Source organism: Prionailurus viverrinus, chromosome F1 (assembly GCF_022837055.1).
Source record: "Prionailurus viverrinus isolate Anna chromosome F1, UM_Priviv_1.0, whole genome shotgun sequence".
NCBI lineage: Eukaryota > Metazoa > Chordata > Mammalia > Carnivora > Felidae > Prionailurus > Prionailurus viverrinus.
Genome location: NC_062577.1, coordinates 44,568,106 through 44,590,566, shown reverse-complemented (window position 1 = coordinate 44,590,566; position 22,461 = coordinate 44,568,106).

Here is a 22,461-nt window from a genome sequence, read left to right as displayed (position 1 = left end):
TCAGTGGTGTTCTCCTCAGAATAGCATGGATAATTTATGAACAATTTAATTTTTTATTATATTTTACTTCTCAGTAGCCTGGTTTCTTAACAATTTGGATATATTCCATTTGATGTTTCGGAATTTGAATATGAGTGCTCTGCCTTGAGCCCTAGAAGTTCTCTTTGAAGAATCATAAACATCCACTGGATTAATTCTAAAATTCTTAAGAATTAATGCTGATTTTATCTATAATATAATCTTGTCAATGATGCCTACTGTGACTCCCTATTTAAAATTGCTTTCCCCAATCTGACACTTTCACAATTCAAAACATGTTATATTTTATTTTTTAAAATATATTTATTGTCTTTTTCCATCCTCTGGAGTATACACCCTAAGAAAGCAGGGACACTTTGTTTCATTAGCTGCTTTGTTGTAAGAATCAGAAAGACTGTCATATCGTAGTTGCTCAGTAAATATTTTTGGATGAATGGATGTATGGATGAAAGAACAGCTCAAGTATTTTAAATGAGCACACTGCAAATGCAATATCCTAAAACCATAACCCATCAAAAACTTCAAAATATTAACAAATGATATCAACATGGTAAGTTGTGTGAAGTGGTGTCATCAGTTGGCATGGGGCTATTGCCATTTTAATTAAGTGGTCAAGAAAAGTCTCTCTGAGGAGACCCATTTAAACTTGAACCTAATAGTACAGGAGGATTTACATATACTAATTTCACTCCAGCAGAAGTCACAACAAACACAAAGCTGCCCCAGATTTAAATGAGTTTAGTATGACTGAAAAACACAGGACTGTGGGCACAGAGAGACTAAAGTGTACAAATTCTGTAGATTTTCTTGGAGCAACAAGTATGTGTTGAGAATTGTGTGTAGAACAGGAAACAGGTGTCATGTTCTCATAGTGTTGGATGGTATTACAGGGGGAAATAGAAGCAGAAGCCAGGTCATCTGAGGTCTTGAGGACAGTAGGAAGACCAGCTTTTATTAACATGATTAGAGTTTTTAAACAAGAGAATGATATCATTTGATTTACCTTTAAAAAATCATCTGGTTGATGCTTAGAAAATGGACTATGGAAAGGCCAGGTAGAGGCAGAATGTGGGATTATAGAGGTCTGACTTGGACAGTGCTGTGGGAGTGGAAATGGAGAGGACTGGACACAGGCTATGACTCAACAGTAGCATCTACAGGACTTCCTGCAGATTCTTTGTCTAGTGTAAAAGAAGACAAGGAGGCAGGTATGACAGAGTTCTCATTCTTATTATCAGCTATGTAGTAATTTAGTTCACTGGTGCTTGACTAACAGGTAGCTTCCAGTTGGAGGATATTGTGGTTATGAATATCAATCTTCATATGCTTTTGCTAACATGTCCCAGAAATTTAGCAGTGGAATTGGCAAAAAGAGTACATTTATTTTAAATTTTGGTGCATGTCATTAAATTGACTTGACAAGAAATTTGAACTAATTTTTGAAATCATACCAGGACTTTTCGAGAGAGGACTCTTGTTGATATCATAAAACATTTTCTTTATTGGCTGTTTTGGTCTGCATATTTTTCATTGGGAACCAGGCTAAAGATCCTTTTGTATATTTACTGGTCATTTATGTGTTTTTTTTTTCTGTGTATGTCATGGCTAATGGCCATTTTATTGTTTTATTATTGTTATTTTTCTTATAAATGATACTAGCTTCTATTTTTATAGCTTGGAATTATTTTTTCTAGTGTGCTTATTTTTTTGTTATGTGAACATTTTGAACTTCTTTTAGCTATCAACGGTTTCTTTAATGATTTTGTAGTGTCCTAAAAAGTCTTGCCTACTACATATTATAAATGTAAAATTAAGTAAAGCAAAGCATATAAATAAATGTTAGATTTTTTTTCTAGTGCGCACACAGTTTTTTCATGTATGCTAAAATGCTGGTATATTTAGGATTTATTTTGTTTTAGATACTGATTATTGATAAGTCTTCTTTGCTCCCTCCTGCCCTCTGTTCCACTCCTACCCTTATATTCCTCCCTCCCTCTCTTCCTTCCTTTCTTCCTCTCTTTTCCTTTCTTCCTTCCCTCCTTCCTTCCTTCCTTCCTTCCTTCCTTCTTTCCTTCTTTCCTTCCTTCCTCCCTCCCTCCCTCCCTTCCTTTTTCCCAATTACTCTGTTGATTTGTGAATCCTCCACTGAAGCAACCATCAAGTTGGCAAAAACTAAGAAAAGTTTTTTAAAAGTTTGGGATATAATTACAACCTTAGTAAACCAGGGAAGTGCCTAATAAAGAGTAAGACTCTTACATTTTGTTAAATTAGCTCACCTATCATTCCCCATTCCTCAGATTTGTACCAGCCGTTGCTCATGTTCCTGGGGCAGCTTACTGATGCTGGGGAGTGGAGAGGGATAGAGGGGAAATAAATAAGTATCGTGTTTTCAAAAAATTGTTTGCATGCTTATGGTCAGTCTGAAGGTCCATGAGAGACCAGTGTAGGGGTGGCCTTTGTTTTACTACCCTTTTGGGCTGCAGCAGATTTCGTAGCAGCAGCTGTAGGGAGCACATGTAAACATTTGTGCCACCCATAGCTTCCTGGAGCAAGGAAGAACAGATGGAGCGAGCAGTATTCAAGTCAATAATCATGAGAAGGAAGAGGCTGAGAGGCAATATCTTGGAGGAAAGGTTAGAAGAGCTACCATGTAGATCATGGAATCTGGAGTCCCCAGTTTAGGACACTGGTCCCTGGTTTTGGGAGGAGCATACAGTGTTGGCAACTTATGGTGTATGTCTGTCTTAATCTGTGTGAGGTCTACCTGAAGGACTGGAGGAGACACCCATCTATTTACTAACTCAGAATTGAGGTTGGAAGAGCAGTGTACACTGATCAATAACATGCAAGTGGAACTAATCTAGGGACAAAATTACAGTCTACACGTGTAATAGACCCACCTAAGGCCTGGGAGCAAAACTGGGTAGAACATCTTTCAACAATTTGGACATTCAAAAGCAAACGTGTATATAGGGAACTTTAGAAAACAATTATATGCCCAGGACAAGTTGCATGAACAAAAAGACTTGAAAAGAACTGAAGTTTCACTGTGGGCTGACTCCTAGGCTCACTACAACCATGGCTGGGTGCTGAAGAGGTGTCCTGGCACAGAGCCAATCTGTGAGACTGGACTAGAACTCTTACCTTGTACAATATATAAACATTAACTCAAAAGGAATCAACAACCTAAATATAAATGGCAACGGACAATACTCTTAAAATAAAATCTAGGGGAAATCTTCATGGCCTTAGTTTTCCATAGATTCTTACATATGACATACAAAGAGTGAGTAAAAAAAAAGAAAAAAAAGTAGATAAAACGGACTTTATCAAAATTTAAAACTTTTGTGCATGGACGAACATAATCAAGAAGGTGTAAAGACAACTTGAAGGTTGGGTGAAAATATTTGGAAATTACATATCTGGTAATAGTCTAATATACAGAATTTATAAAGAACACTACAACTCAACAGCAAAAAAATAAGCAATCCAATTTAAAAATGAGCAAAAGATTTGCACAGATATTTCCCCAAATAAAATATACAAATTGCCAACAAGTACATGAAAAGATATACAACATCATTAGTTATTAGACAAATGAAAATCAAAACCACAATATAATACCCCTTTCCACACTTAACACATAACAAGTGTTTGCAAAAATGTGAAGAAATTGGATGCTCACACATTTCTACATGGCATGTAAAATACTGTGCAAAAGAGTTTGGTAGTTCCTCACGAAGCTAAACACAGACTTACTGTATTACCCAGCAATTCTTCTCCTTGGTATAAACTCCAAACAATTGAAGACACATACTTAAACAAATACTTGTATGTACATGTTCATAGCAGCACTATTCCAAAAGTTCGAAACAAGTTTCTTATAATAAAATCAATTGGTTTATTATACTAAATGCAATCTTATTTTAAGCTTCTTAAAATTTTTTTTTGCTTTCTGACTGTCATGTGTAATCTAATATACAATTATAAATACTCCATCAAAATTATCTACATTAGATAGATAATATCATTGCCAATTTCTACCATATTAATACATTTAAATTAATAGCTTTTGTATGAGGAAATACTTACCTACTCAGCAGTTCTTACAATTTCACTTTAATTATTTCTTCTTTTGAATTAAAGTGAAATGTAAGGATTAGCTTATGAATATTACAATACTTTTTTCTGTAAAGACATTTTTTTCAGTCTATTTATATACCATTTATATTTTTAAAAAATTTTTTTTAACGTTTATTTATTTTTGAGACAGAGAGAGACAGAGCATGAACAGGGGAGGGGCAGAGAGAGAGGGAGACACAGAATCCTAAACAGGCTCCAGGCTGTGAGCTGTCAGCACAGAGCCCGACGCGGGGCTCGAACTCACGGACCGTGAGATCATGACCTGAGCCGAAGTCAGACGCTTAACCGACCAAGACACCCAGGGCGCCCCTATACCATTTATCTTTAAGTACTCATTGAGAGGTATTGTTATTTTTACTGAATATTAGATTTAATTATATTAGGTGACTGAATTTTGAGTGTTTTTCTCTTTCCTGCTGTACTTTTCTTATATTGCTTGAATCATTTATAATGATAATAGTTTTATATAAAGATTATAATTACCTTCTATAGTAAAAGTTTTACAGAAAAAAAGGAAATATGTTACAAAGCAATTGTAAATAGCCATAATTTTTAATCTAGTATTTTCTAGAAATATACCCCAATGGGAATATATGAAATACTGACCAAGATTTATGGATACATGTGCATTTGCAGAGAAATTAGAAGGAATTTAAAAACCTATCAATAGGTAAATAATAAAATGAGATAAAATGGTTTCATTTGATCTTATACTTACAAAAACCATGCCAACTTTCTTTCTCCTCCATCCTTTCATGTTCATGCACTTTATCAGCATTTATACTTGGAATAGTCTCTTGAGTGACCTTTATCTTCTCCTTAGGCAAGCCTCAGGTAAGACACTGATTAGGTCAAGCCATTATAAGCTTCTTATTTCACCAGAATGTTCTCTTTTTTAGCATTAACAGAGAATTTATTTTTTTATATTTTTATATACTTAGATTTATGTAGATCTTCACAAATGATTACAGTGTCCACAAAATCAAGAATTTTGTGTTTTTCTTACTTTTTTTCAATATGTTTTCACAGATTTGGTCACTCAGTCAATATTTATTAAATGAATGAATACATAATTATAAATTATGTCATCATCAATAAAATTACAAAATTGTGCAGGGTTCTTTTAGAAAAATAGAAATAAATTTCTTGATGCATTAAATTAAACTAATTAAAAAGACAAAGAGGAATATAATTTTTCTTTGTCAATCTTTTGATTTCAAGTATATTCAAATATACACATTAAAGAAAAAGACTAGCAGGGAATAATTTAATAAAAGTATTTTATGAATATAAAGCTTGTGAATATTCTATTAAAAGGTAGGAGTTGGTCCTCTATTGAAAATTATTAAAGCTGATCTTCAAATGCTTTAGAAATGAAATTGGTATTAGATTAATTAAGAAACCAAGAGATGGGGCACCTGGGTGGCTTAGTCGATTGAGCATCCAACCCTTGATTTAAGCTCAGGTCGTGATCTCATGGTAGTGCAATTGAACCTGTGTTGGGCTCTGTGCTGAATGTGGAGCCTACTTGAGATTCTCTCTCTCTCTCTCTCTCTCTCTCTCTCTCTCTCTCTCTCTCTCTCTCTCTGCCTCTCCCCTGCTTGTGTGTGTGCTCACATATGTTCTCTCTGTCTCTCTCTCAAAATAAATAAATATTTAAAAAAAACCAGGGTCTTAAAAGAACAAGATCTTAGAATCTAAGTGTGAGTATAGGACCTATTATGTATTACAGGGAGGAGATACCATGCATCTTAAGAAACTTCTTTGCCCCCCAAAATAAATATTCAATAGGTATTTCTTAATATTCCGAGAAGTACAGACTTTCTTTACCCAGTCTTTTACTATGAACCTGGTCAGTAAAGATCACAGAGAAAATCAGAGAACCTGTTCTGTTAAGAAATAAGGACATGTGATTCAAGTCCAGTTCTTAACTCCTCTGAGGAATCAAGTGTTGGTGAGTTCAACGTTTTATCACTTTCCATCTGAAAATCCAACTAAAATAACTACGAATACACACCAAAATAAAGATATATGGCCATTGCTCATGACTTTCTCATGATTGTTAGTCTTGCATACCCTGCAGTGATTCTTCTGGTAAATAAGAATGATAGCATATAGATGTTTGGTGCTATTAACTAAAAGGTGTTTAAACTTGCTGAAGCCAAGGGTGTATATTATAATAATAATGAATCTTATTTTTTGTATGGCATATTATTTATTTCATATCTTCCTTTAGATATTGCTTAAAATAGATATAAATGTATATAATGAAACAAAATTTTAAAATGACTGTAACTCCTATTTTTATGATATAACGTGCTTTCTTGGTATTATTTGAATTTAAAGAAATTTTAATACCCTGATTAACTAGAATAACATTCTCTTCAGGTAAAGATATTTATTCAGTTTCCCAAGTATGTGGATCATAAGGTACCTGCTGTACTCAAATCACCATTGATGGGAATGATTTGCTGAATCAATGGTACATTAATAATTAAAGTGCTATTTCTGTTTCCTATAAATCACTATGGAGAAAATTGAGTCATACTTTCCATAGGCACATGTGGAAAAGGATCATAGTGAGAACCTATGCTAACCGTAATTTTACAGAAATAGATATTTTACCCATTAGAGCTAGGAAGCATATCAAATCATTTTGAATACACATGCTGCTCTACTTACATTATTTTGAAATGTCTTCAGCATAGAACAAAGAAAGAATTACCATTATGTCAACTCCTGGTTATCCTAATTACATTACAAAACCAAGATCTAATTTGTAATCTTCATTAGTTTTAGGAGGAAATAGAGTTGTGTCACTTGATGAAAATCTATGCCAAAATGTTCTGTGAAATTTAGCGTTATTCTCAATTTCCAGGCACATAAATGCTATTATTATCTAACAGTATGGTGTTTCTCATATTCTAAAGTACTAGGAAAATTTTTTTTTATTAAAAGAGGAAAGGTAGATTAACTTTAAAAACACATCTTTATATTATTGAAGTAATCTTTCAAATGCTTAACTTGGATAAAGTACCCAAGAACCTCTGAGTTCAGGATCACTGCAGAGTCAAGAATCCAGAACTACTAAAAATTGAATCAAAGCTAAATACTTTTAAAAAAACAAGGTGAATGTTGTCCTGAGGTATTGATTCAAACATAGAATGCTATTTGAAGTTTGCTTTGATGAGGTGAAAAGATGGAGGAGTATTGGGAGTGCGTGAGGGGGACACAGCTAGTAAAAGGTATAAAGGAAAGCTGATCTCTCTTAAGCTACCCTTCACGTGCCTAAAGTTTTCCAGGCTTTCCTGGTAGAAGGTCATGATATGTTCTGGCTTATTTCTAAGGGTGGAGTTATGCTTGTACACATGCTTTTGTGTTCTTCCCTGTTGCAGACTTTGAGACTGGAATCCTCTCTTGTCCAGCAAGAGAGTGGACACACAAATGAATACAATACAAGAGAGGCTAATGTCTGGGAGGGAACAAGAACCCTGAATATGGGTCCTTTCTCTGTATTTATTAGGATCAGAAGGCTTACATACATGATGGACGTGCAGAAAGAAACAATAAAACAGTAACCATTAACTCGTGTGTGAGAAAAAAGGGGTTTTCAAAAATATGCAGTGTTAGGGGTTAGGGTCAAGACAAATCAAAATCTTGGCATTGTGCAGACAACTGTTTACTGCTGGCACCAGGCACTGTATCTGCTTATCTTAACTTCTCTAGGGGCTAAGACAGAGCGTGATGCCTCATGGTTAACAAGGCATTTTCTTGCTAATTAACCTGGAGTGCTTTTGCCCTGCAGTGGCTTTCACCCTATACTTTGTCTTATTTAATGACTAGCCCTGGACACTTTTGTCCTGGGCAGCTTTCTTCCTCTACCTGTTCTCGGATGCTGGACACTTTTGTCCTATGGAAGCGACTTTCCACTCTCTGCTTTGTTCTACACTGAACACTTTTGCCCTGTGGCAGCTTTCCACCCTAAACCTTATTAACCCACTGGTGAAAGCTCAGAGAATTCTTTTTTTTTAAATATAGTTTATTGTCAAATTGGCTTACATACAACACCCAGTGCTCATCCAGGAATTCTAACTTATTCCCTACACTTGCCATTCTCTGTGTAACAGTGTTAGTCCTGCCCTGATGAATTTGCATGTCTTTCCCACTATGTCTTCCAGTTTCTGTATCATGATGGCAGGTAACCTTGATGAATACCAGGTAGGTCTGTATAGATAGTAGCGAAGAGTCAGTATGTTGTACATTTGTAATCTTTGTACGAATGCTCTGGTAGGTAAGATAACGAAGTCACATGTGGACTGAGAGGTTAACAAGAACGATAACTTGGGATTTCTGTTTCAAGGCAAATAAGCAGTGCAAAGTTATAAACTGGACAAGGTTACAGGTGAGTGAGTGGGTACAGATCTTGTAGTGAGCACAGGTACTCACAGAAATGGGTTGATATTTGATGGTCAGGCAGCTTGCCTGTGTAAAAATTTAAGTCAGTCATGGGCTTGTTGCCTTCTATAAAATTAAATAGGTTAAGAAGTAGTGCTTTATGCCACATATTTCTTACTGACTCATTTGATTAATGGAAGACCTATCTGTGAGTGGAAATGAGGAGTGTGGAGGGAACATTTTCAAAGGTGAACCGGAAGATAGGTTTAATGCAAATTTGTCTCTTATTGCCCATTGCCTATATGGTATTCTGCTCCTTATAAAAGCAGCATATAACCCACACTTGTTAGAGTTTATCCTGAAGGTCCCCAAGTATTGACTAGCCTTGGCATGGTAGTGGACCATGATATAGGGATATAGCCACAGCAACAACAAAATCTATTTAATTATATGTTTAGGTGGAAAAATATGTTGAAGTACTATGCTCATGATTAATACTTTAAAGTATTTGGAGCTAACAAGTTATCTACAAGATGAATAGTATAAAAACATTATTCCAGGACCAGTGCATTCTTTCTAGTCACTGGACACCAAAATGGCAAATGGAAAGGTAAATATGGATGGCTATGGTTTGATTTGAGGACATCATTATTTAGTTACAGTTTACAAACAAATATTGACCCCAAACTGGCCCAACTACAAAATAAATTTGTTGGGGCACCTGGGTGGCTCAGTTGGTTAAGCAGCCAACTTTGGCTCAAGTCATGATCTCGCAGTTGGTGAGTTTGAGCCCCATGTTGGGCTCTGTGCTGACAGCTCAGAGCCTGGAGTCTGCTTCAGATTCTGTATCTCCCTCTTTCTCTGCCCTCCCCTGCTCATGCGCGCGCTCTCTCTCTCTCTCTCTCTCTCTCTCTCTCTCTCAAAAGTAAATAAACATTAATACATACATACATACATACATACATACATACATACATACAATGCATTTGTTGACTTTACACAAGACTTAGGCCCAGTGGCTCCAACAGTTTCATCAGGGCTCCCCAGTTCCCCATGTGAATGTTTGGTTTTTGTTGTTTCAACTAGGTTATCAGGCTTCATAAGGGTGACTGTTACCCCACAAGGTTGTCCAAGATGTTGATTTCTGATCAGGCAAATATCAGTGGTATTCTCACATATCACATATTCACATTACATCTTCTGGGGGAAAGAGAGGGTCTCTTCTGAGAACCTAATAGAAGTCCTATGCTCCATTCCCATTAATTAGACAAAATTGGGTTAAATTCTCATCTTTGAACCAACTATTGCCAGGAGAGAGACTGTTTGATTGTCTTAACCCATAAAACTAAAGAAGGGAAACTTAATGCTACCAAATTATATGACTGAGAATAGGGGAATGGCAGAAGGATGGGAGAAAGAGAAAACAAAGAAGAAAAAAAATGAGGCATGCCAAAAGGGCACTGGAGTTAATCTGAAAGAACTCCCAGTGGCCAAAGTGGGAATAATTTGAGCAATTCTAGAATTTGTGATGAATAATACTGAGTAATAAGTCAAAGAACAAAATAAATATCCATGATTCCACACAAGTATTATAATCAAATAATATAAGTAAATGGATAAAATGTACATCTGACTTTTTGGAAAAGAATTCCAATTAATAAATGTAGAAAGAATGAAGGAAGTATAAAAATCACTGTTAGAACTCCACAGCTGTAGGGGCTTCTCGGTGGCTCATTTGGTTAAGCATCCAACTTCAGCTCAGGTCATGATCTTGCAGTTTGTGAGTTTGACCCCTGCGTTGGGCTCTGTGCTGACAGCTCAGAGCCTGGAGCCTGCCCTGGATTCTTTGTCTCCCTCTCTCTCTGCTCCTCCTCCTCTCATGCTCTGTCTCTCTTTCTCAAAAATAAATAAACATTAAACAATTTTTAAAAACCCAACCACAGCTATATTTTCAACAGGCAAGATCCAAATAGTTGTATTAAAATAACAAACACAAGTGAAGAAAAGGACTGTATGCATAGTCTGAATGCATCTCTACCCCCAAGTAAATAGGTGTTCATTACAAAGGGAATAATAGTAACTATATAGAGGAGAACCCTGACACTCACCATCTTAACCCAGTTATCAAGCTGGCATTGCCAAAAATAATACTTAGCATCATGTACTCCCTGACATGCACTGAGAAGCTCACATCAAATTTGTGATTTTCTCCCCCGTGATGCATAACTTTGATATAATAATGAGAAGTATCATCAAACCTGCATTGAGAGTCATTCTAAAAACTACTTAGCAATATTGAAAATTTCAAGGTTGTCATAAGTAAGGCAAGTCTCAATAACAACGTATTCAAGGAGACTAAGGAGATATGACAACAAAATGCAGTGTGAAATCTTGGATGGTCTCTGACTTTAGCCAAAATGATCGATGGCATGACCTCCACCAAGGAAGGCTTTCAGGTCTGACTCAACTCACTGTCTAGGGTAGTTCTGGATGATAGAATTACTTCAAGCTTTCTTATGGGACAATGTGCAAAGATCTGTAAATCTCTAATACATTCTACGGGACCTAGATAGATACTTCTAATCAGTGTAAAGGTCAATACTAAACCTTGTGGAAATTCACTTGATTTTCTAACTTAGACCTTGAAAGGTTAAAAGATTTGTTCAAAATTTGGTATCTGTGTCCAGGCCCCTGGGAGGAATGATTGAGGTCAATACTTCATGTTTACTTCCTATCACTGCATGAAGTCTTATTACAGGAGCCTTGATTAAATATTATATAGGAGAAATAAATATATTTATTTCTAGATTTCATTGGTTAGATTACAGTGGCCAAGAAAGTGGCATATTTATGGGAGAATTCACCACAAACCAAGAAGTGTAGATAAGAGAAGTGAATATTATTGACCAAAAATTTTTCACGATCTGTGCATTTCTATACACTTGCTGTATTTGTTCTGGACTAACTTTTGATTGATAATTTATAGCAGAGAGCCTTGAACTATTGAGATGGGGGTCTCCCTTCTGAAGAAATGACAGGTTTGTTTACTATACAATATAATAAAGATAATATCTCCTCCTAGAGCTAAGCTCAGGCAGGCTTACTCCTTATTATAAAAGATCTGGGTGCCTAAGCTTGTGGTTCTGCTCCTACAATTAATATTACTATATGCAAAGATACAACTTAGGATGCAAGGGATGCAGAGATATACTATGGTCACTGCTATGGCTGTTGCTATGAGTACTTTGCCTCTGACTAAGGAGTGACAGATTCTTCTATCTTCCATGTAATTGTGACAGGCTACCTTGTTAACCTTTACCATGGTAAAAACTCAGACCCTTTATAGTTATTGACACTCACTGTAAACTACTGTTTCTTATAAAGCAAAAAAGAAAGTCATCCTTACTATAATAGGATATATTAATTATCAAGAGCATCATGAGTGTTCTTAATGTTAATAAATATGACATTACATAGAACGGACACTAAATTTTAGAAGGAATGTAAAGTTTTCTAGGGAAACCCCGAAACCTGCCTTCTGCCATCACACTTCTACTCAGGCAGCTCTTATTTATAATAATTTTGAGCTTCTAATTGTTAAATAAATTAAACAGTTTTCAATTTCTGGATCACTGGACCTGTCACATTGAACATTTTGATCACTCCATGCCACTTAACGTTTTTCTCTGGGGTCTGCAACATTTTCTTTAAAAATTTTTTAATGTTTTCTTTTATTTTTGAGAGAGAGAGACAGACATACAGAGCATGAGTCAGGGAGGGGCAGAGAGAGAGGGAGACACAGGATCCGAAGCATGTTCCAGATTCTGAGCTGTCAGCACAGAGCCTGACACAGGGCTGGAACGCACAAACTGCAAGATCATGACCTGGGCCGAAGTCACATGCTTAACTGAGCCACCTATGTCCCCCTGGGGTCTGCAACATTTAATCTTTTTATTCTACTTTTACTTATCCTTTCTCAATGACATATCTCTTATCTTTTATTTTTAATTATTATTAATATATATTATATATATATAATTTTAGAGAGAGAAAAGCCTGAGTGAGAGGGTATGGAGAAGGGCGGGGGGGGGGGGGGAGGGAGGGAGGGAGAGAGAGAGATAGAGAGAGAGAGAGAGAGAGAGAATGAATCTCAAGCACTCTGCACTCTCAGCACAGATCCTGACACGGGGCTTGATCCCACACCTTGGGATCATGACCTGAGCTAAACTCAAGTCGGACACTCAACCAACTGAACCACCCAGGCATCCCTCTTCTTATCTTTTAAAAGGTTGCTATTTTCCTAGCATTTGCCAATATTGAAAGTTTATCCACCCTTCATAGATTTAATTTCTCAAGTTTAATTGATCACTTTTTACTCTTACTCTGATCTCTCTCTATATATATCTACCATTAACCTACGTTGTAACTTCTTGCTGGATAATTCTACCAGAAAACTTGAATATAAAAAAGCTGAACTCGGGGCGCCTGGGTGACTCAGTCGGTTAAGTGTCCGACTTCGGCTCAGGTCATGATCTTGTGGCTCATGAATTAGAGCCCCACGTCGGGCTCTGTGCTGACAGCTCGGAGCCTGGAGCCTGTTTCGGATTCTGTGTCTCCCTCTCTCTCTGCCCCTCCCCCACTCACACTGTGCGTGTGTGTGTGTGTGTGTGTGTGTGTGTGTGTGTGTCTCAAGAATAAATAAACATAAAAAAACCCTGAACTCGAAATGTCTATATTTTAACCATATTTTACCACAACTTTTTGTTTGTTTTATTAGTTGGCAGCATCACCCAATCAGATGCCCGAAAGTCATCTTTGACTCTTTCGCCTTTATATCCCAACTCTTGCCAACCACCTCTTCCCACTGAGCTTTCTCAGGCTCTCCATATCCTTTCCATCTTTGTCAGTATTGCTAGTGGTGTAACTTTCATTTATGGTTTTCTGTGCTTGGATTGTGATACTTAAAGTTAGCTTCTGTTTTGCTGCTAGAAATTCGTCTCCTTCTGGATGTCCATAGGATAAAATTGAAATTAGCTCTGAATTCAAAAACCTCTGTGAACTATGCCCTGCTTCCTTTTAGGTTTTGTTTGCATTGAATTCTATGGTCAAGCAATACTAAACTATGAATTTCTACTCCAGCCCTATTACATACAGATGAAACACTCTCTCACCTTCAAGCTTGTGCTCATGTTGTCCCCTGCAGTGCATACGTGCCTGGAATAATTTCATCTTTCCGATATGTTTACAAAACAAAACAAAACAAAACAAAACAAAACAAAACAAAACACAAACAGGTCTTCCTTTAAGAATCAGCATAGCTTCATTTTTTTTCAGAAAAGCGTCAATCCTAATAATTTAATGAGTATTTTGGGATATTCCATTACTTATTTTTGATACTCCTATAGTATGTTGTAATTCCCTTTATTATAACCACACAGTGACTTTTGATCATCTACTTTTCTGTGCTTCTAAGTTGGTGAATTCCTTCAGGTCAGGTGAAGTCAGGAAACATGCCTTATTCATTTTTTTTTGTTTTGTTATTTGGTTTTGTCCATTACAGTGACTGGTGCAGGTTCATCAATTAAAAAATAGTTGAATGGGGGGCCTGGGTGGTTCAAAGTCGGTTAGGCGTCCGACTTTGGCTCAGGTCATGATCTCATGGTTTGTGGGTTCGAGTCCCACATCGGGCTCTGCGCTGACAATCCAGAACCTGGAGCCTGCTTCAGATTCTGTTTCTCCCTCTCTGTGCCCCTCCCTGCTCACACTCTGTCTCTCTCTCAAAAATAAACATTGAAAGCAAACAAACAAAAAATAGTTGAATAGAATGGCCAAATGCTAAGTGATGTATTTATATCTATATATGCACACACATACATATAAGATCTCATCTATAACTGAAAATTGACTAAACCATTTCGGCTATTCTGAAGCTGTGTCATTTATTAAATAATACCAAAGCTGTCTCTGGATTGCCCTTTAGCAAAAGCAGCAGAATTTAGTGTCTATATTTAGCAAACTGGCTGCAGAGCCTGTATGAAGCTACTTCAGACTAATTTCCAAGTCATTTATTTTAACAGCTACAGAATTTCTTTAAACCAATCCAGCCTTAATGCTTTCCTCCTAAGCAAATGTAGGCTCTGAATTAAGAAAAATACAACATAACTCTGATCTCCTGAGCACCAGTTATTTAACAAATAATTTATGTACTCTTTTATACTTTTTTGACTAAACATTACCATAATAATTTGAAGCAAACCCACTGTTGAACATGTACATAAAAAATACATATGTAATATTTTGTAAGTATGCAAAATATATATTTGTACCTTTCAGGCATTATTGGAACACATGTATATATTCTTTCCAATAAATAAGTGATATTTATCACTTTATTAAAGATGAACTGTAAGATTTTACCTAGAAATAACCACTTAATGATACCTTCTTACATTTTGAGATGCTAGAAAAGTCCATATTATCAGGTGTCTATGAATAAATAATATAAAATTTATATGTTTCTATATGAAAATATATCTAAAAACTCCATCTAGATTTCAGTCATACTTGTAACCCTATTTGGGAACAGCACAATTATGGTAACAAATAAAAATGCTACTAATTAAAAATATATATTATCCAAGCACTATTTTTTAATCCAGCTCAAATTCAGGCAAATAAACATCAACATTCATTGATTCATAATATTTGTACCGCTATGCACTAGCCCCATAAAAAAAAATCTAATATTAAGACCAAATTGGTGTATTGGAAAAAATGTGGAAAATATTTAATAAGAAAAATTTTTTGTGAAAATAATCACGAATTATAAGTTAACTATAGATTAAATGTTAATTAAATATTAATCCCACTAGAATTCTTTTTAGGTATGTATCTTCAAAGTTACTTTTTACTTGGGGCGCCTGGGTGGCTCAGTCGGTTGAGCGAACGACTCACGATCTCACGGTCCATGAGTTTGAATCCCGCGTCAGGATCTGTGCTGACAGCTCAGAGCCTGGAGCCTGTTTCAGATTCTGTGTCTCCCTCTCTCTGACCCTCCCCCGTTCATGCTCTGTCTCTCTCTGTCTCAAAAATAAATAAACGTTAAAAAAATTTAAAAAAATAAAGTTACTTTTTACTTATAGAGGCACCTGCGTGGCTCAGTTGGTTAAGCATCTGACTCTTGATTTTGGCTTAGGTCATGATCTCACAGTTTGTAAGTTTGAGCCCCTCATTGGGCTCTGCACTGACAGTGTGGTGCCTGCTTGAAATTCTCTCTCTCTCTCTCTCTCTCTCTCTCTCTCTCTCTCTTTCCCTCCCACCCCCATCTCTCTCTCAAAATAAATAAACATTAAAAAAAATAAAGTTACTATTTACTTATAAATAGAATATATCATTTAAAAATTAGTAACTATTACTAGGCTAATAACAAAAATAGCAGCTCTCTAATAATTTTTAAGTATAAATTCCTGCTGCTTAGATGGCATCATTTTTTGTAAAGTTTTATTTATTTAGGTAGTCCCTATACCCCACTTGAGCTCTGCTTGAACTCATGCTGGAACTCACATCCCCATGATCAGGAGTCACATGCTTCTCCAACTGAGCTATCCAGGCACCCCAGATGGTATTATTTTGAACATGTTTAATTTTTCTGAGATTTTCCTTTATATTACATGACTAGTTTTTGATATTAGGGTCTTAGAAATTATATGATTTCTTATTTTAAAAGATGAGAGTTTCTGTTATATCTAGTCCCACACTGAGCTTTCCTATGTGATTCTCCCATTAGAGTAGTATTACCATTTTAATCAAATAATATTCTGTTTTTTATGTTATGATTATATGACTATTTTAGCTAAGATACATAAAACACTATGATTGCCTTGTATTTCTTATATGACATTTGTGTTTCAATTTTTTTTTTCATGTTTATTCATCCTTGAGAGACAGAGACAGGGGCATGAGTGGGGGAATGGCAGAGAGAGAGAGAGAGAGAGAGAGAGAGAGAGAGAGAATGAATCTGATGCAGGCTCTTGGCTCAGAGCTGTCAGCACAGAGCCCAACCTGGGGCTCAAACTCACAGACCATGAGATCATGACCTGAGCTGAAGTTGGACACTTAACCAGTTGAGCCACCCAGGTGCCCCGGCATTTATATCTCCGAATTAAAGTTAATAATTGTCTCATTTGTTTTCCTTTGACAACTTAATTCAAATTTTCATCCTACTCTGATTTATCTGGTTGGTTTTTAAACCCACTGCATATCTGTTCTGTAGGGAACCTCCTTAACTATAATTTGGTAATTCTTTAATTCTGTTGCAAAGGAAAAAAAAACATAAATGAAGAATGAACTTTACATAAAAGTGGTGCAAAGATATAAATGTACATTAGGTGAATGTCTATATGTTAAACAATTTTATGCCACATACACCCAGATCAAGAAATACTGCCTGAACTCTGCAAGTCCCCCATTATTCTATTCTCTAGTCACTGTTTCCCAGCACAACTTCTATTCTAACTTTCAACACAATAGATTAGTTTGGTCTCTTCTGTACTTTTCGTTAATGAAAAGAGTCTAAAAGAGTATATGCTATTTTTGCTCTTAGTCTGTGCTCTCTAAATTATTTTTGTGAGATTATATTATATGGACTTCTATCATGTACTCATTAGTGTATATTAGTCTACTGTATGGATGTATTCCACTGTATTGATTTATTCTAGTATTGGACATTTGGGTAGCTTTCACATTTTGTTTTATTTTATTATATGTAGGCCTACTTAGATGTTTAGTGTTAGTGATTTATTGCCTTTTACCTCTTGGTGTTGCTATTAAGAATGTGTTGTCATTCTTATTACAATGTTCTAGAAATTCACAATGGTTTTGTGTGTGTGTGTGTGTGTGTGTGTGTGTGTGTGTGTGTGTGTGTGTTTCATTAATTGTATGTAGCACAGAGGAAATTATTTCATTCTCAACACTGGTACCTTCAATACTCAAAAATAATCCGGTGCAATTTACTTGGTAATTTACACCCATTTCATTTCTTCCTTCTCTTTACATTTTTCTTATTTGGCTAGTTTTCCTCTTGGAAAAATTCTCTAAATTTCTTATTGATTTCAATGATATTTCATTACTTTTAATTTTGTCCCTTGTCTCAAAGGTTTCCTTAATTTTTTTTTCCATTCCTTTTTTGAAATTTTCATGTTTTGGCAGTCATATCTTTATTCCAAAAAGCACTTTATAATTCTGATTATCTGATTTTCCTTTTTCTTTTTTTTTTTAAATTTTTTAAGGTTTTATTTATTTTTGAGACAGAGAGAGACAGCATGAACGGGGGAGGGGCAGAGAGAGAGGGAGATAAAGAATCAGAAGCAGGCTCCAGGCTGTGAGCCATCAGCCCAGAGCCCGACGCGGGGCTCGAACTCACGGACCACGAGATCGTGACCTGAGCTGAAGTCGGACGCTTAACCGACTGAGCCACTCAGGCGCCCCATGATTTTCCTTTTTCAATAAACTCCTCTTTGTGTTTCAGTAATGCAATACCTTCTGTTTTTCCTTTAAGAAACTTTTTATTTCCCAGTATTTTTTTCCTTTGTCCTAATATTTGATCAGATTGATTTTTTTACCATTATCTATCATGGTATAGACTTTTCAGAAATATTTGTTATTCCTTACTTTTATCTTTATCTAATCAGGGTCTCATATATAGATGGAAGTTTGTCTGCTGTTGGGAGTAGAACAAGTCACTGAGGGATGCTACAGACCTATAGCTACTTTTTTTTTGTTTTTCCCCTTTTTCGAAAGTCCATTTCTCGAAAGAGAGTTTACTTTGTTTTCTTGTTGTAAAATTTTTGGCTTGAAGCCTCCTGGGGGTTGGGGGGAAGAAAGGGGGGAGCTGGAGACCTTACCATATGCATCTTATTCAAACTTCCTGATTTCAGCACGGTTTCCACCATTACTTCATCTCTTCTCCAGCTTCTAAATTTTTTTTAAAATACATTCATTTCATTTTATTGCCTCTCATATTATCCTTTTTAACCTTTTGGTTTATGCCCATTAAAAAAAAATCCTCCGGGGGAGTCTGCCTGGGTGGCTCACTACTTTAAGTGTCTTTCAGCTCAGGTCATGATCTCACGGTCTATGAGCTGGAGCCCCACATCTGGCTCTGTGCTGACAGCTCGGAGCCTGGAACCTGCTTCAGATTCTGAGTCTCCCTCTCTCTCTGCTCCTCCCCCACTCACACTCTCTCTCTCCTTCAAAAATAAATAAGCATTACAAGCATTAAAAAAAAATCCTCTGACTGCAATATTAGTGAGGTTCCAAAAGGAAATGGAGATGGAGACAACAAAGTGCATTTAACTCATTATGTTTAACCAGAAGATCTCCTATCACTTCCACGTTCATTAATTTTCCTGCAAATTAGGAGGTGAGAATGCATGAAAATTTGTCATGTTTTATTTCTTTCACTGATTTTTTTTAATTCTGTCATCGCATAACTATCCCTTGACTCTTTAGGTGCTGTGCCAAAAAAAGGTCCTATAGCAGTTAACCAGAGAGAAAGACCTCTGCCTGCAGGACCACCCTTTCCATCCCCTATGGTGTTCAAAAGGGGAAAATATCCCCTGATTGAAGGTGAAGGAGCCAGCTCTTCAGTGGCAGGGTGATAAAATGTGGGCTGGGTCAATAGAGAGAGTAATGCCCTGAGGCTGTTCTTCAGGCGAAAGTTTTCTTTTCTTTTCTTTTCTTTTCTTTTCTTTTCTTTTCTTTTCTTTTTTTTAATGTTTATTTATTTTTGAGACAGAGAGAGACAGAGCATGAATGGGGGAGGGTCAGAGAGAGAGAGGGAGACACAGAATCGGAAGCAGGCTCCAGGCTCTGAGCCACCAGCCCAGAGCCTGATGCGGGGCTCGAACTCACGAACCGTGAGATCGTGACCTGAGCTGAAGTCGGACGCTCAACCGACTGAGCCACCCAGGCGCCCCGATGGGGGGAAAAGTTTCAAGGGACAGGCAGTGATGGTCTCCTGGGTAAATGGTAGAATACCTTGCAGCTGCCCAGAAGAAAAACTGGTCCCAAGGATTTGCATGAATGCCTGTTTTTTGTGTTTCATATGTGTTTGCATGTGTGTTTGCATGCAGTTGTTTTTTTTTCTCCACCTACTGTGTGAAGTATACTAAGTTAACTAAGTGCTTTGCTCTTTCTCAAGAGCAGTGTCAAGATGGGGAACCCAAGGTACCTTAGGATCAGCTGCATACTGTGTACTGGTACACCTTGGGTTCCAGGTATAAGGGCCATTAAAAAAAAAGGGAATTTAGGCCTCATGATATCAAATAAATGTGTCTTGTGATTTAAAAAGAAAAAAAATAGCATGCTAACAAACATAAAGAAGAGTATTCTAATCTTGGATACCATGCTGGTTTCCCTCAGATGTTTATGGCTGATTTGATACCTAAAGGGTAAGTAAAATTAGACAATGTAAATCTGGGAGCAAAAGGGAAATCTGGGTTAAAAAAGCATTTTAAATACTGGGAAAACCATAATCAAAGACGCTCAGATGGAAAATAACCTTGAATGTTTCAGAAACTTTAAAAAGTTAGCATATTTGGAAGATACAGAATAAAGTACTTTGCCAAGAATGTAATTATTGAGATAGGTAGGAGAAAGATGATTCAGGATCTTCTGTTTTACAACTTATTGCAAAAGTAACATATAGGAGGGTCTTAATCATATTTACATTTATAAAAGTTCTCTTTTAATTCTGGGGAAGAAGATGTATTGAAAACTCAAACCAAGGATTAAGCGAGTGGACAGAAGAAACCCCAGTCTGTTCTGTTATCATGTATGTTTGTATAATGCAAATTATCTCAGCCAAGTAGTTAAATAGAGGATTTGTGTCAGTATCACACAGAGTTTGTATTTTTGCATACCAAATTTTTCCTGTATTTATAGAGCCAGTATAGTGGGAAAAAAATAATAACTTTAGGCAAGAGGGGAAAATTCTTTTTGGCTGCTGCACAAACGGGCACTTTTCAACTCTAAGAAAGTTAAAATGAGTGCCTGGGATTTCTGTTTCTGGGAGGTTGGAGTAGCATAGTTTTCCCTGTTCTTTCCACCACATACAACTAAAACCCCTGGGAATTACATACAAAACTAACTTAAGATTCAGAAAAGGGGAGAAAAATAGGCAACCAACCAGGGGCCTTAGAACCTGAGGAATGATGTGGTGCGATCCCTCCATTTTCAGGGAAAGATAAAACTATCAGAGACAAAGAAGAATATTATATTATAAATGAGTCCCTCCACCAAAGATGGCATTCCTACATGTGTACGCACCTAACCCCTGCAAATGATGTGTCGCCAAAACTGATAGACCTGAAAAGAAATAGACAAATCCAAAATCAGAGTTTCGTGTATATATGCAATGAAATTATACGTATACACATGATACTGGAGTATTTGGACATTCATAGGCAAAAAAGTAAACTGGGACCTAATTTTCATACCTTATGCAAAAATTAACTCACAACAGATTACAGACGTAAATGTAAAATACAAAATTCTGAAACTTTTAAGGAAAAAAATAAACAATCTTTAGGATCTAAGGGTAGGCAAAGAGTACTTATACTTGACCCCAGAAGCATGTTACATAATAACAGAGACTGATAAATTTGATTTCATAAAAATTTCCTTTGTTAAAAAGAGATAAACAAGGAGATGTTAAGAGATAAAGAAACAAACTACAAGGTAAGAATTATTTATAAACCACATATCTAACAATGATCTATCTAGAATTTATAAAGGACTCTCAAAACTCAGTCATAAAAAGCAAATGATCCAATTAGAGTATGAGCAAAAGACATAAAGAGATGTCTTTGTCAATGAAGACTACATACAAATGGTAAATATGCACATGAAACGATGTTCAACATAATCAGGGAAATTCAGTTAAAACCTGCATACCTAACATAATGGCTAAACTAAAAAAATGGTGACAGCATCAAATGCTGGTGAGGATACAGAAAAACTGGGACAGTCGTACTGGCATAATTTTAAGTAGTATAGCAACTCTAGAAAATACATTGTCAACTTCTTTCAAAAAAATGCAATCATTATACAATCCATCAATTAAACTCCTCAACATTTATCCCAGAGAAAGACAAAGTTATGTTCACAAAATGCCTGTACAAGAATGTCTATAATAGCTTTACTTATAGTAAGCATAACTGGAACTACCCAAATGTCCTTCACGGTTTGAAGGGTTCTATAATACATCCATAGCATGGAGTATACTCAGCACTACATATGAACAGATAATTGATACATGTAACAACTTGTACATGCATTTGTACATCCCTAGAAAATTATCCTATTAAAAAAAAACAATCCAAAAAGGTTATGTTTTATAGGATTCCATTCATATAACCTTTTCGAAATCTTATATTAATTAAATAACATGAAATGTTAATATACTATAATGATATCCTATAATATAATTATAGAAATGGAAAATAGATTAGTGAGTGGCTGAACCCAATTCCCATCTTATATGATACACAGCTCCTGAAACAGTTGCATTCTTCCTGTGCCCACCTTAGTTGTAACTATCTATAAGCTAGCATTTCTACTATGAATGTATACATGTATGTGCGTGCAAACACACACACACACACACACACACACACACACACACACATATTTAATATAAAAGTCAGCCTCCAGCTATTTTAAACTTTGCCAGCCTGGATTCTTCAAGTCATTTCCTGAAGTAGCAATTTTTCATTAATTTATTTATTCATATATCCATTTATTAATATGCTTATTTATTTGTTAATATTCTGGTAAACAAAGTTGCATAGATTTTGACTGGCCTACCACTAATCCTGTTTTCTG